We start from the raw sequence: 12,232 nt of genomic DNA on the forward strand, positions 1-12,232 counted from the left end.
CGCGACGACTGGCATTCTTGCGACGGCGCGCCTATCCGCCTCACCAAGGAAAGCTTACTGCCCCCATTGAGCGAGTGCGTGCTGGTGGGGGAGGTAACTTGCGAGCTGGCTAGGGGACAGTTGGGTGTAGCGGAGAGCGGCCCCCTTGAGGTGTCTGGAGTTGCCGGCGCTTACGGTTTAGTTAGAGCTACCGAGACTGGCAAGGTCCCAGTGCGCGTCGTGAACACCACGCGTCAGGAGATTAAGTTGCCTCGCAACAAACTCATCGGTGTCCTCAGGCCAGCGGTGGTAGCCGAGAGGCCAGCAGAAGAGACTGTTTGCCGGCGTGTAGACGAGGTCGACCTCTTTAGCCGTTTTGATCTCTCACACGTGGCCGAACCAGATAAATCTAGACTTCGGGAATTAATCTCCGAGTTCGGCCCCGCTTTTTCTACCAGCGGCACAGATATCGGCCACTGTGAGGTGATCAAACACAGAGTTTCGACTGGCGATGCAGCTCCGGTCTACCGCCGTGCGTATCGGATCCCCTACTCCAAAAGAGACGAGATGGAACGGCAGGTTAACGAGCTGCTCGACGCGGAGATAATCGAACACTCTACTTCTCCATGGGGTGCTCCGGCGCTATTGGTCGAAAAGCCAGATGGATCGTACCGCTTCGTCGTTGATTACCGCGACTTGAACCGTGTGACTCGCATCGACCCTTACCCACTCCCGAACATTTTGGAGACATTGTCAGAGCTCGGTTCTGCGAGATTTTTCACGGTAGTGGACATGGCCTCCGGGTATTGGCAGATTGAGATGCATGAGCACGACAAAGAAAAGACGGCGTTCAACACGCCTTCAGGGCATTACCAGTGGCGACGCATGCCTATGGGCCTCGTAAACAGCGCGGCGGTATGGCAGCGTACGGCAGACGTAATCCTCGCCGGTCTTTTGGGGAAAGTGTGTCATGTATATCTGGACGACATAATCGTGTACAGCAGCTCATTCGAGGACCATCTAGACGACCTGCGTAACGTTTTCCAGAGAGTGCGTGCAGCCGGTCTCAAACTGAAACCATCCAAATGTCAATTCCTGCGCCCCGAAGTTAGGTACCTAGGACACATCGTATCAGCGGAGGGAGTACGACCTGACCCGTCCAAAATACAATGCGTTCAGGAGTTTCCAGAGCCCAGAACAAAGACAGAAGTCAGGCAATTTCTGGGTCTTCTGTCCTATTATCGGCGACACATTCCCCAGTTTGCTGAACAGGCGCGCCCTTTAACTCAGCTCACAACCAAGAAACCATTCAGCTGGGGTGAGGAGGAGCAAGCAGCTTTCTCGGCCATGAAGCGCAAGCTGACCGAGGCTCCCTTGCTGAAGTTTCCGGATTTCAGCAGGCCGTTCACACTTGCGACAGATGCCTCCAAGGTGGCGGTAGGGGCGGTGTTATCACAGGAGTTCGATGGGAAGGAACACCCCGTGGCGTACGCGAGTCGGCAGCTGAACCCCGCGGAGCAGAAATATGGTGCTACCGAGCAGGAGTGCCTTGCCGTAGTTTGGTCCGTGCGCCACTTCCGGTGTTTCCTATACGGACGGCACTTTAAGATTGTCACCGACTGCCAGCCGCTCAAGTGGCTCATGAACGCTCGTGACCCCAGCTCGAGGCTGGCAAGGTGGAACCTCCTTCTACAGGAGTACGACTATGAAGTCATCCACAGGGCGGGTAAAACGAATCAGAACGCTGACACTCTGAGCAGGATGCCAGTCCGGGCACTCGACATTTTCGTGCCATCGGTGGAGGAGGCCCGCATGAAACGGGAGCAGTTCGACGACCCCGGCGTTCAGAAAATTGTCAAATCACTTAAAGCAGGCGACGGTGAGGGACAATATTATGTGGACGACGGGGGTCTGCTGAGGTTCAGGGAAAAGGCGGGAGGAGGTACGGGGCGTTTAGTAGTGCCTGCCTCAATGAAAGGCGAGCTCCTACGTGTACATCACGATGCTCCGTACGCTGGCCACTCAGGGGCACGTAAAACCCGCCAGAGGATAGGCATGACGTACTTCTGGCCGGGGATGCGGAGGGACGTGCTGGATTACTGTCGGAAGTGCCCCTCTTGCGCTCTCCATAAAACGCCTAAGAACCGAAAGCGTGCTCCTTTGCAGGTGTTCGAGGAACTTAGCGCGCCTTTCCAGCGCACCGCGATGGATATAGTAGGGCCCCTACCAACTACGACTGCCGGAAACAAGTACATACTTGTTTTTGTAGACCATCTGAGCCGTTACGCCGAAGCCTTCCCGCTGGCTGACCAGAAGGCGGAAACCGTAGCACGCGTTTTCGTCGAAGGGGTGGTACTGAGACACGGCGTACCCGAGCAACTTCTAACCGATCAGGGCACCAACTTCGTCTCTCGGGTGATGAAAGATGTGTACGACCTCTTGGGGATAAAGAAATTACAAACGACCGCGTATCACCCGGAGTGTAACGGTGCAGTAGAAAGGCTGAATCAAACCCTGGTGACCATGTTATCCCATTACGTAGCACACGACCAACGAGATTGGGATAGGTGGCTACCTTTCGCTGTGCATGCCTACAACACCGCAGTCCACGAGGGCACAAATGAGACCCCTTTCTTCCTCCTTCACGGACGCGATGCGGCAATCCCGAGCATTGTCGGTGAGACCCCCAGAATGCACTATAACACCATGGAGGACTACCGCGCGGAGCTGGCTCAACGCCTTTCAGTCTCGCACAAGCTAGCGTATGAAGCACTGAACAAAGCGGCGGAGAAGAGAAAGTCGCGTCTTGATAAAAGGAGCCAGGACGCCGGCTTTCAGATAGGCGACAGGGTCTACGTCAAAGTCGAAAGCCAGGCCCGCGGCCTGGCTAAAAAGCTCGCGCCGAAGTGGAAAGGTCCTTTCCGAGTTGTCGAAAAACTGTCCGACGTCACGTGCCGAATCAGAGGGATTCGAATGAAAGACGAGAAAATTGTAAACGTCAACAAGCTGAAAATTGCTTTGGGTGAGGTAGAGGACGAGCTGAGACTCCCCAGGGTGAGTGTTGGTACAGGCAGGCCCCGTCCTTCGTCCCCGGAACGTAGTAGCCCAGCTACGAGCCCATTCACGGACGCTTTACATGGAGCCATGCTCGATGAAATCATTCAGAATTCCCAACCCCCCGCGGTGAACAGCCTCCCTCAGCCGACACACAGCTATGCACTGCGAAGTCGTGGGGCAGCACCGTATCATATTTGACGGGCGTTCGTCCTGTGTATCTGAGGGGCAAAATTCCCAATTTCAGTGTTCATGTTTTGCACCCGTAAACCTGTATGTTGACATTCGCTTGGCTCATGTATATAGAAATTGACAGGATGTTTATGACTAATGTTTACTGGTGCCGACGCGCCTCGCCGTGTGACCTTGCTGACTGCATTCAGTGTGGTGTCGTGATAAGACGGTGCGGTGTGTTTTGCATCGAGCCTTGTGGCCCCACCATAAACCTTTTGTGCTTTTGTGAACAAGACTTTTGCAGTGACAAAAGTCTCCTCTGTGGATGGGCGGGTGTGACGGTCGCACATCGCCACTGACTGCCGCGTACAACCCATGCGCACGCAGAAACGTGTTCCCAGGTAGAAGCGGGCGGCAGACACTTCGCGTGGCACGAAGAAAGGCCAAGCACGCGCGGAATGTGCGGAAGCACGCGCGGAAGAATGTTAATCTGCAGAAGAATGTTAATCCCCGAGGGCTTGCGGGGTGACGCGCCCACGCGCAGAGCGATGACCGGCCGGTTCCCCAACGAGCTCGTCCTTACCCCCCCTGTGCGTAACCCAAGGAGGGTATAAGAAGGCTAGCGAACGAGGCCGGAGGTCTTTTTTCCCGACTGGACATCATCTTGCCGGGCCGAACGAGGCAGCCGCCCGTAGGAGTAATCCGATCGCGCGCTCCCCCCACTTCAACCCGGGACCAGCCAGCCAGCGGTCACATCTCGGGTCCGCGTCCACGATCTGCCAGGAGCACGGACCGCCTACGCCGACCGACACGAGAATTCCGGCACCCTCCCGAACGGCCCTGCTCGAGCACGTGCACCCTGCAGCGCCGCGCCTGAACGACTTCTCGGCTCCACGACCCAGCGCCAGCCGCCCTACAGGGTCCCAGCCTCTCAACGGGTGAGCGCACCGGCACCAGCGCTAACTATTGTTAATTAAATTGTACCTTTGAGCCTGCGTTGTCTCTTTTCCCCTCAACTCTGCGTGGACCCACCTAGTTGGTAGAGTGACGCCATCTCCCCTCCGGGGAGCGTCACAGAGGCGAAGGCCCTACCCAGCACGTCGTCCGCACGGGTGTCTGAGGCTAGCAAGCCAACAGAGTAAATGGTGATCGGTGACCACACCACATACATATAAGGTCGGAACTTGGTAACTACCCAAATGACCGCAAGGCCCTCCTTTTCTGTGGCCAAATAGTTGTGCTTCGCTTTGGAAAATGTGCAACTTGCATGAGCTATGACGCAATCGGCGACATTCTGCGTTTGCACAAACACAGCGTCAAATCCCGTGCTACTTGTGTCGTTGTGCACTTCGGTTTCAGCATCTTGGTCAAAGTGCCCTACGAAGGGCGTTGTCTGCAGGGGGGCTTTCAATTTATCTAATGCATGATGCTGTTCGTCATTCCACTGAAATGGTACGGCTATCTGCACTGAAAGATCAGTTAGTGGCACGGCTACCTGCAAAACTCTAACACCGGGTTGGAGCTTACTTTAATTTTATAAAATAAGTGTCCATTCTTGTGGTACACCAATACAACTCAACCAAACACCTTTCATGCATCATGCATTCGTTTAACCTTACCAAGAATATCTCTTCGAAATAATAAATGGTGTGGTTAAGTGCATTTCACTTCTCTCTGGTTTTACTATTTGTAGAGCGATGTAAGTGAATAAAAGTGACGTCGCATGGGTAGTCGTTATGGGTGATATTTACAGCTTTGCTTTTTAACCACATTCACGGAGTGGATTGGCGCGATTTTTTTCTTCTTTCGGGCTTTTCTTCTTTCGGGCAACCGGATAAACGATGCAAAGTGTGTTAATTTGAGCCAGTCTACACAGTGGAAGCAAAAACGGGAGCTTCACAAATTCACTTCAGTGTCCCTTTAAAGACACTTTTTAGCTACATCCTACATTATTTTCTGATGCAAGATTAGGTGAAGAAAAATCCCCTAAACCATGCCAAATCTGTATTCCGCAGTCTGTAATTCACACGTGTAATAAAATTACAGATAAAACACAGCAAGTATGTGTTCTTTTACCAACATAAAGCAGTAGGAGTCGAGTGGTCATGATTGTCTCTACGGATACAGTGAGGACGGTGTCAAATCCCCAAACCAAAACACAGTTTTCATTTTTTTTAATCTATGCTACATATTTTCCCATTCGCACACATAAACTGTTTATATAGATTGGGTACAGCTAAATACAATTCATTGCTAAAAACTGTGTTCAGTTACAACACGCAGGCCGTCAGGTTACTGTACCCATTGAGAACAAACCCCTACCAAATCGCACTAACACATCACGTGGCGCCATAACGGTCTGGTCGAACGACACCAACGAAGACATACTGCAATGGATACGCTGCGAGCAAGCAGATGTACTAGCAGTTCAGCGCATCGGCAAAACTAATCGCGCCGTTTTGACTTTTGACTTCCCCACACCACCACGAGTTGTGAAGTACTACATGGCAATCGTCAAAGTGGCTCCCTATCAACCCAAGCGGATGGTGTGCTTTAGCTTCCACACGGTTGGCCATATGTCTAAATACTGCTCACGAAAACATGTCTGTGAAAAATGTGGCCGTACACACGACGAGACGCTGCCTTGCGAGCGCACGCTCTTTTGCGCCGCATGCAAGAGGGATGGCCACCTGGTTGTCGACCCAAAATGTCCCAGTCAAATAGCTACCCCTCCGCGGGCTACTTCGCGTATCTAGGAAGGTATTACGTGGGCGGACCGCGTTGTTGGACGCGCCAGCCCCCCCCCCCCCCCCCCCTTCTACTACCCCACAGATGAGGCAGCGCCGCTTTCTTGCCCAGCTATGGAAGGCTCGACGCCGTCCAACACAAACGGACTTGTCAATCAAGACATTTTAAGACAGCTTGACGACCTGCGCACAGCGCTGAGACAGTGGCGCGAGGAGAACCGACAGCTCAAAGTGGAACTCGCCGCCGCGCGGCAGGGCATGCCAGCGGTGCCCATTGCAACAGAAGATCCTCCAAAAAAGTCGGCCCTTCGGGATCGTTCGTCTACTGCAGCCTCTCCTCGCCGCACCTGTAGCATTATTCGGAAACGCACCCCCACCTCCCAACCACCTTCTGAAGCGCAAAAATTCATGCAAGTTCTCAAATTCATCCGAGCCGACCTCCAGCAGAAACGCCGCGAACGCCTCGCGGATATGGAGAAACGGCGTGTACTTACTGACCAATACGCGACGTAAACTGCAGCCATGATCAGGTACATTACTAAATATCTGCCAGGTATGCCTGCGGAGGAGGACAAGCAACCACCAAAAAAGGTAACAGTACGTTATACGACCGCAGAATGAAGCAATTCCTAATAGCTCTACAGTGGAACTGCCGCAGCTACTTTCAAGCAGGACCTATACTCGCCGCTCGTGTCTCCCAAATTTTACTGTTTCTTATTTTTCTTCATGAAACCCGCGCTCCCCCATCTCTTCGAGGATACACTAACTTCGCCGAACCAGCCATTACTCACGTTACCAAAAAGCGCCCACCCTCTCAGCCACTGGTACTTGAACAAGCAGCTGTTCTGGTTCGTTCAGATCTTGGATGCCGCCGTGTCAGTGTTCCTGGGCAGTGTTCGAAGGATCACGAGGTCGTCATCATGCACATTCTGCTCCCGGGCGGTAAAGATCTGATTGTGGTGTCGGTTTACTACCGTCTGGTTAGTGGTTCTCAAACGCATGTTCGGTGAAATTGGCTGCAACACCTGGTGTCTAAGTTTCCTCGAACTCCTTTGCTCATAGGTGGCGACTTCAACGCCCGCACCACCACTTGAGGCTATCCTTCTATGGATGCTGCTTTGGGCCTGTTTATATGACATGATGGAATCTTGAAGCGCTAGGACACAGGGACAAGCGAGTGGGACAACACAAGGCGCTACCGGCAACATGCTCAGCTTTTCTTGCAAAAACAAGGCAATGGGTTTAATCCACGTTCCATTTTCAGAAACAATTACCCTTAACGGAAGGTCAACCTTGTGGGTCTTGGCACTAAAAAATACCTCAAGGTAGTCGCGCTTACTATTGTCTATCGCTTGGGCTAGATGGCTGAGGTTGAGGGCATTGCAAAGCTTTTTCCCTTCACGTTTTACAGCGGATATGCTTACTTCCTTGTGGAGTTTAAAACTGTGGACACAGCCTCGCAGGCTTTAGAGTTAAACATTCCGGATGATACAACTGCGAATTCGCCTTCTTTATCAGCTGGGAGAAAGCGCAGATCGTGCTCTTTCAAGTGACCAATGGTGCGTTTTACAGGTAACGTAGAGCTGATCGGCTTACGTTTGTTTAGGATGTCAACGCCTTCCGAGATGCATCGAGTGGCTTCATCATCTTCTGTGGTTTTGCGAGCAATCTGTCGCACACGTGTGAGGAGCTCCGGAGCGGTGCGCTTGGGTGCCTCGGCGAACTTAGGCCCCAGAGAAAGAACCTGCTGAACATAATCAGGAAGTTGCAGTCCCTCCGGAACACGCACCGAACACTGTGGTGCAAGACGCTTCGCTGGGGTGAGGTGTCGAAGTTCTCTAAGTTGAAGCTGCCAGAAGAACTACGTTGTGCGTTGAGCCAGGCCCAAGTACTCCCAGAAGAGCCGGTGCGTTCTTGACGTTCCTTCGGCGTGTAGGAGCTGCTCCCAAAGAAACTGTCGGAAAATCCTGGCCTGCCGATGCCACTCGGATTTCAAGATTCTGCATATCCTGGCGCCGTGTCCCACCGATGGGTTGACTCCTCCGAAGAGCAAGCGTACGTCCTAGGGAAGGATGCGTGTTCGTAAGCAGTACGAGTACGTCCGCGCTCTGCATTCAGCAGCGATGATGAGCGAGACAACAGTGGAAGGGTTGTGAATATTACGTAGAAATGGGCCCGTTGTAGTAGAAATATAGTTCACGAGGGTGCTACTGAATGCAGAGCGCGGACGTACTCGTACTGCTTACGAACGCATCCTTCCCTGGGACGCACGGCATCGTTCGCGAATGGGCCCCCTACTCCACAACGTGGGGTAGTGATCATTTGCCCACACTTATTACATTACACGGCAAACGCTTTCGCACGCGCCAACAGCTCACACGCACGGACTGGGGGGCTTTCCGCGCACAGGCTGTGTTAAGGCAAAAGAAGACGGGCAGCAGGGTTCGGTGTCATGGCTGACCGAAAAATGGGGTTCTCACCTTTAATGACAGGATTATGTACACGATGATGATGATAGGGATGCTGACAGCACATACCCCACGGAGGGGATTCAACATCCTCCCGCCGCCGCAGTTCACACGTCTGCCGCTGGAGAGTTGAGGCACCAACCACACGATGCCACTGAACCTGCCGGTAGTTCGCAGTTTTCTTAGGTGCCCCGCGGCTCGATCAAACCCCTTGCAAGCAACGAATGGGACTGGTGTCGGTAAACCAGCACGCGTGGCTCTGCTGATACTCTGCGTTGTAGAGGAGAGGTAGCTAAATTCTTCCTCAGGTCGAAACGGCTCACAATGGCTTCTTTTTCTCCCGCCCGCGAGATCACCAATAGACAAGTAATGAATCCTCAGTCCTAGCTTGTGGTTTTCAGTCCGTAATGTAGATCCTTTCATGCCGTCGTGCTGAAGCCGGCGTCTTCCAGCGGTGCTGACGCCGGCGTCTCAATCTCAGAAGCGCCGACCGTCGCCAACGTGATGTGCCGCAGAACCACACCGCGTGTCCAGTGTCTGTGGTGAACGAATTCCAGGTACGGCCTCGGACCACTTTCAATGGGTTGGCGGTTTTCGAATAATTCTTGTGGCCTGAGTTGGGTGACGCTCGCCCATCGGTCTCATGCATGCCAATAGCTGCCCCTGTTTTCTTGTCGGTTGTCTCCGATTCGGACGACGTTATTTCCACGATGAACGTCAACGGAAAAAGCGATGCTGCATTTTCTCGATCAGGCGTCGCTATTGGCTCATGTTGATGAGCAGCGATGAGCTGTGGTTGCTCAGGCTTTTTAAATCTAATTTGATGCAAAGACTCATGCTGACGCACTGGTGCGACCTCCCACACTTCGTCGATTGCATCTAGCGAGGATTCGGGAAGTTGCGGGAAGGATTCACCCTTCATGAAGTCTGGAACACAGATGTACTCAAAGTCCAGAGAAGGCTGCTCAATGCGTGTTTCTCCAGGAGCTTGTGCTACGTTCGGTTCGATAGGAGGCGCTTCTGTTTCCCCAAGCTCCATGCTTGATGGCAAGTTGTCGCCATCCTCGTTGTGGCGACAGGGCATGTTTTCGACGAACGAGTATTAGAACTCTCTCGGGGTGTTGAGGAAGACGGTCATTTCGGAAAACTATGCAGATTTGATGTCTAAAGGCTGCTTGTTTTTTAGGCACTGTAACCAATGTTGGAGGTAAGCATTTGCTCTGAAGAAGCAGAGGGTGTATCTATCCACCTCCTCTACCTCCTGCTCAATTTCCTCTTCAACTAGGTTAAATATATCAGAATCCAATTCGATTAGATCACTTCTGATTTGTTGCAGGTTCTCCAAGTTAGCCTTCAGCTTCGTCACGTCGCAAGATTCTGAAATCAAGAGCCGGTCGCTACTGGTCAAAATTCCCTTAAAGTCAGTACGGATATGGTTCCGCAACGAACGCAGAGCATCCAGCTCACCAGCTTGCTCTTCGGTAGCGGTGCTCTTGGTGCCAAGCATGATGAACTGGACGGGACGGGGCGTGTCTGCGTCGGTAGGAGAGTTGCGGTCGGTTTTCGTCGGTGCACCGGGAATGGCCGCGCCCGGCGTCGGTCGAGTCTGGTTGGTCACAGGTCCCTCGAGGCCGGCGGTAGGAACGCCAGTGTTGGCGTCGGTGCCTTCGAGGGAGTCAGTGGTCAAATGCGGTCGCTGTCAGCCATGGTTACAGTTAGCTCAGGGTGAGTCGACGGTAAACAGTTCTGGGTCTCACACGCCTGCAGCCACTGGCATCCGTGCTGCTCTCCACTTCGGTCCCTGGTCGTCTTCCCGGGTTTGTCGGCACCAAAATGTTAAGGAGAGAGAAGACGGGCAGCAGGGTTCGGTGTCATGGCTGACCGAAAAACGGGGTTCTGACCTTTAATGACAGGATTATGTACACGATGATGATAATAGGGATGCTGACAGCACATACCCCACGGAGGGGATTCAACAGGCTGTTCTGGCAGGTCTGATAACCCTCTCGACGCTCATCAATATCATTCAAACGGCTCGGGATAGTGAACTTGACGATATTGAATGCGACACCTCAACACCAGCCCTCCACGCTCATATGGCCAACCTATGGAAACGGGCGCATGCACTCACTGCCCGTTATGCCCACAACGGGAAACGCCATTCAGACCTTGTAAAGCTACGGCGCCAGTACAAGTTGATCCGGGAATCCCAGCGAGTACTAATAAATGAGCATTGGCACAGCCTCTGCGACAAGTTCGGGCAGGAAAGAGGGCTATATAAATTGTGGGGTCTTTATCGGACCCTTTCTAGTAAAAAAAAAAACATAAATCTTCCCTGTTTGCCTCTCTTACCTTCAAATATTCACCAACAACGGTCGAGCGTCAGCTCATCACGACTTTCTTCCCCCACGCTTCCCTCCACCAGCATCCGCCACTACTAGTAATCACCATCCCAGCCCCCTCCGCGGACCTTGACTCGCCCTTTACTCTTGCCGAACTCGAGGCTGCGCTCTTCCAGGGTAAAGAGAGCTCGGCCCCTGGACATGATGGCATCACATGGCAACACTACCGTAATCTAGATGACTCCACCATTGCCGCACTCTTGGACCTTGTTAATGATTATTGGGCCACTGTCGAAGTTCCAGAACAACTGAAACTTGTGAATGTGAATGTGAATGTGAATGTTTTATTTCAGACAACCGAAAAAAGTTACAGGGGAGATGTTACCGAGTAAACATCGCAATGAACAAATAAAAGCATCACAGAAGCGGTTGTCTTCGGGGTATGCCGAAAAGGCAAACGAATTACCTGACAAAGCGACATCCCCCGGCCCCCCTCCCCCCCTCTACACACCACTCAGCAGCAACGTGACAAAGTACAAAATTTTCTAGCTCAGAAAACATAATACAGAAAACAAACTCCATTTGATACAACGTTTACATAACACAAGTAAAGGTAGAATTTGTATTACTTAAGAATTGGCATTGCAAGTATAAACAAGATCACAAAGTAGAAATACAGAGCGATAATCAACGGTAATATTACGCTTATCTATATCATAGCTTGTTCACTGTAGCCCTAGCAAATACACATCAACTTTCTTTTTGAAAGATTGTACAGAAAGAGAAGACTGTATCAATGTAAAAAGAACAGGGTGTTCAAAAAGTCGGGAATTGTGTAGGTTGTCTTTTGCGACCCATAGTTAGTGCGGATTCTTTCTTTGTTGTAGCTCGCTTGCCGTAGATTGTATTCGTGGTTCTTCGATACGTATTGTTCCAGGAAGGCATCAGAATTATTTTTGAACTGTTGATAAATTAACAACGCCATTTTTTTTGTTTATGCTGTTTTGAATAGTCAGTATGCTATTCTTGTGCAAGAGTGGGGCAGCGTGGGTTCTGGGTGATTCATTTTCTATCAAGCGTACTACTTTCTTTTGGAGTACTAGAAGATTATCTAAATTTACTTTGCCAGTTGTTCCCCACACAAGCGAGCAATAACTGAGGCGAGAGTGTATTAACGCGAAATACAGCTGCTTTTTCAACCACGTGGGCAGAAGCTGCTTCAGTTTATAGATGACGCCAACAGAGCGTGACACATCGGTTCGAATTCTATTTATATGAGCTGACCAATTTAAATTTTCATTAAACGTCACACCAAGAAATTGGTGTGAAGGGACTTGTTCGATGGTCGTGCCCCGTAATGTGATTTAAATTTGGTGGCTTATACCCTTATTTTTAGGACGAAAACCGACAAACTTAGTTTTATTTGTGTTCAATGAAAGCTGGTTTGCTTCTAGCCATACCGATAATT

Source organism: Haemaphysalis longicornis, unplaced genomic scaffold (genome assembly GCF_048455015.1).
Source record: "Haemaphysalis longicornis isolate Haplotype H1 unplaced genomic scaffold, Haemaphysalis longicornis Haplotype H1 scaffold_1, whole genome shotgun sequence".
Taxonomy (NCBI): Eukaryota; Metazoa; Arthropoda; class Arachnida; order Ixodida; family Ixodidae; genus Haemaphysalis; species Haemaphysalis longicornis.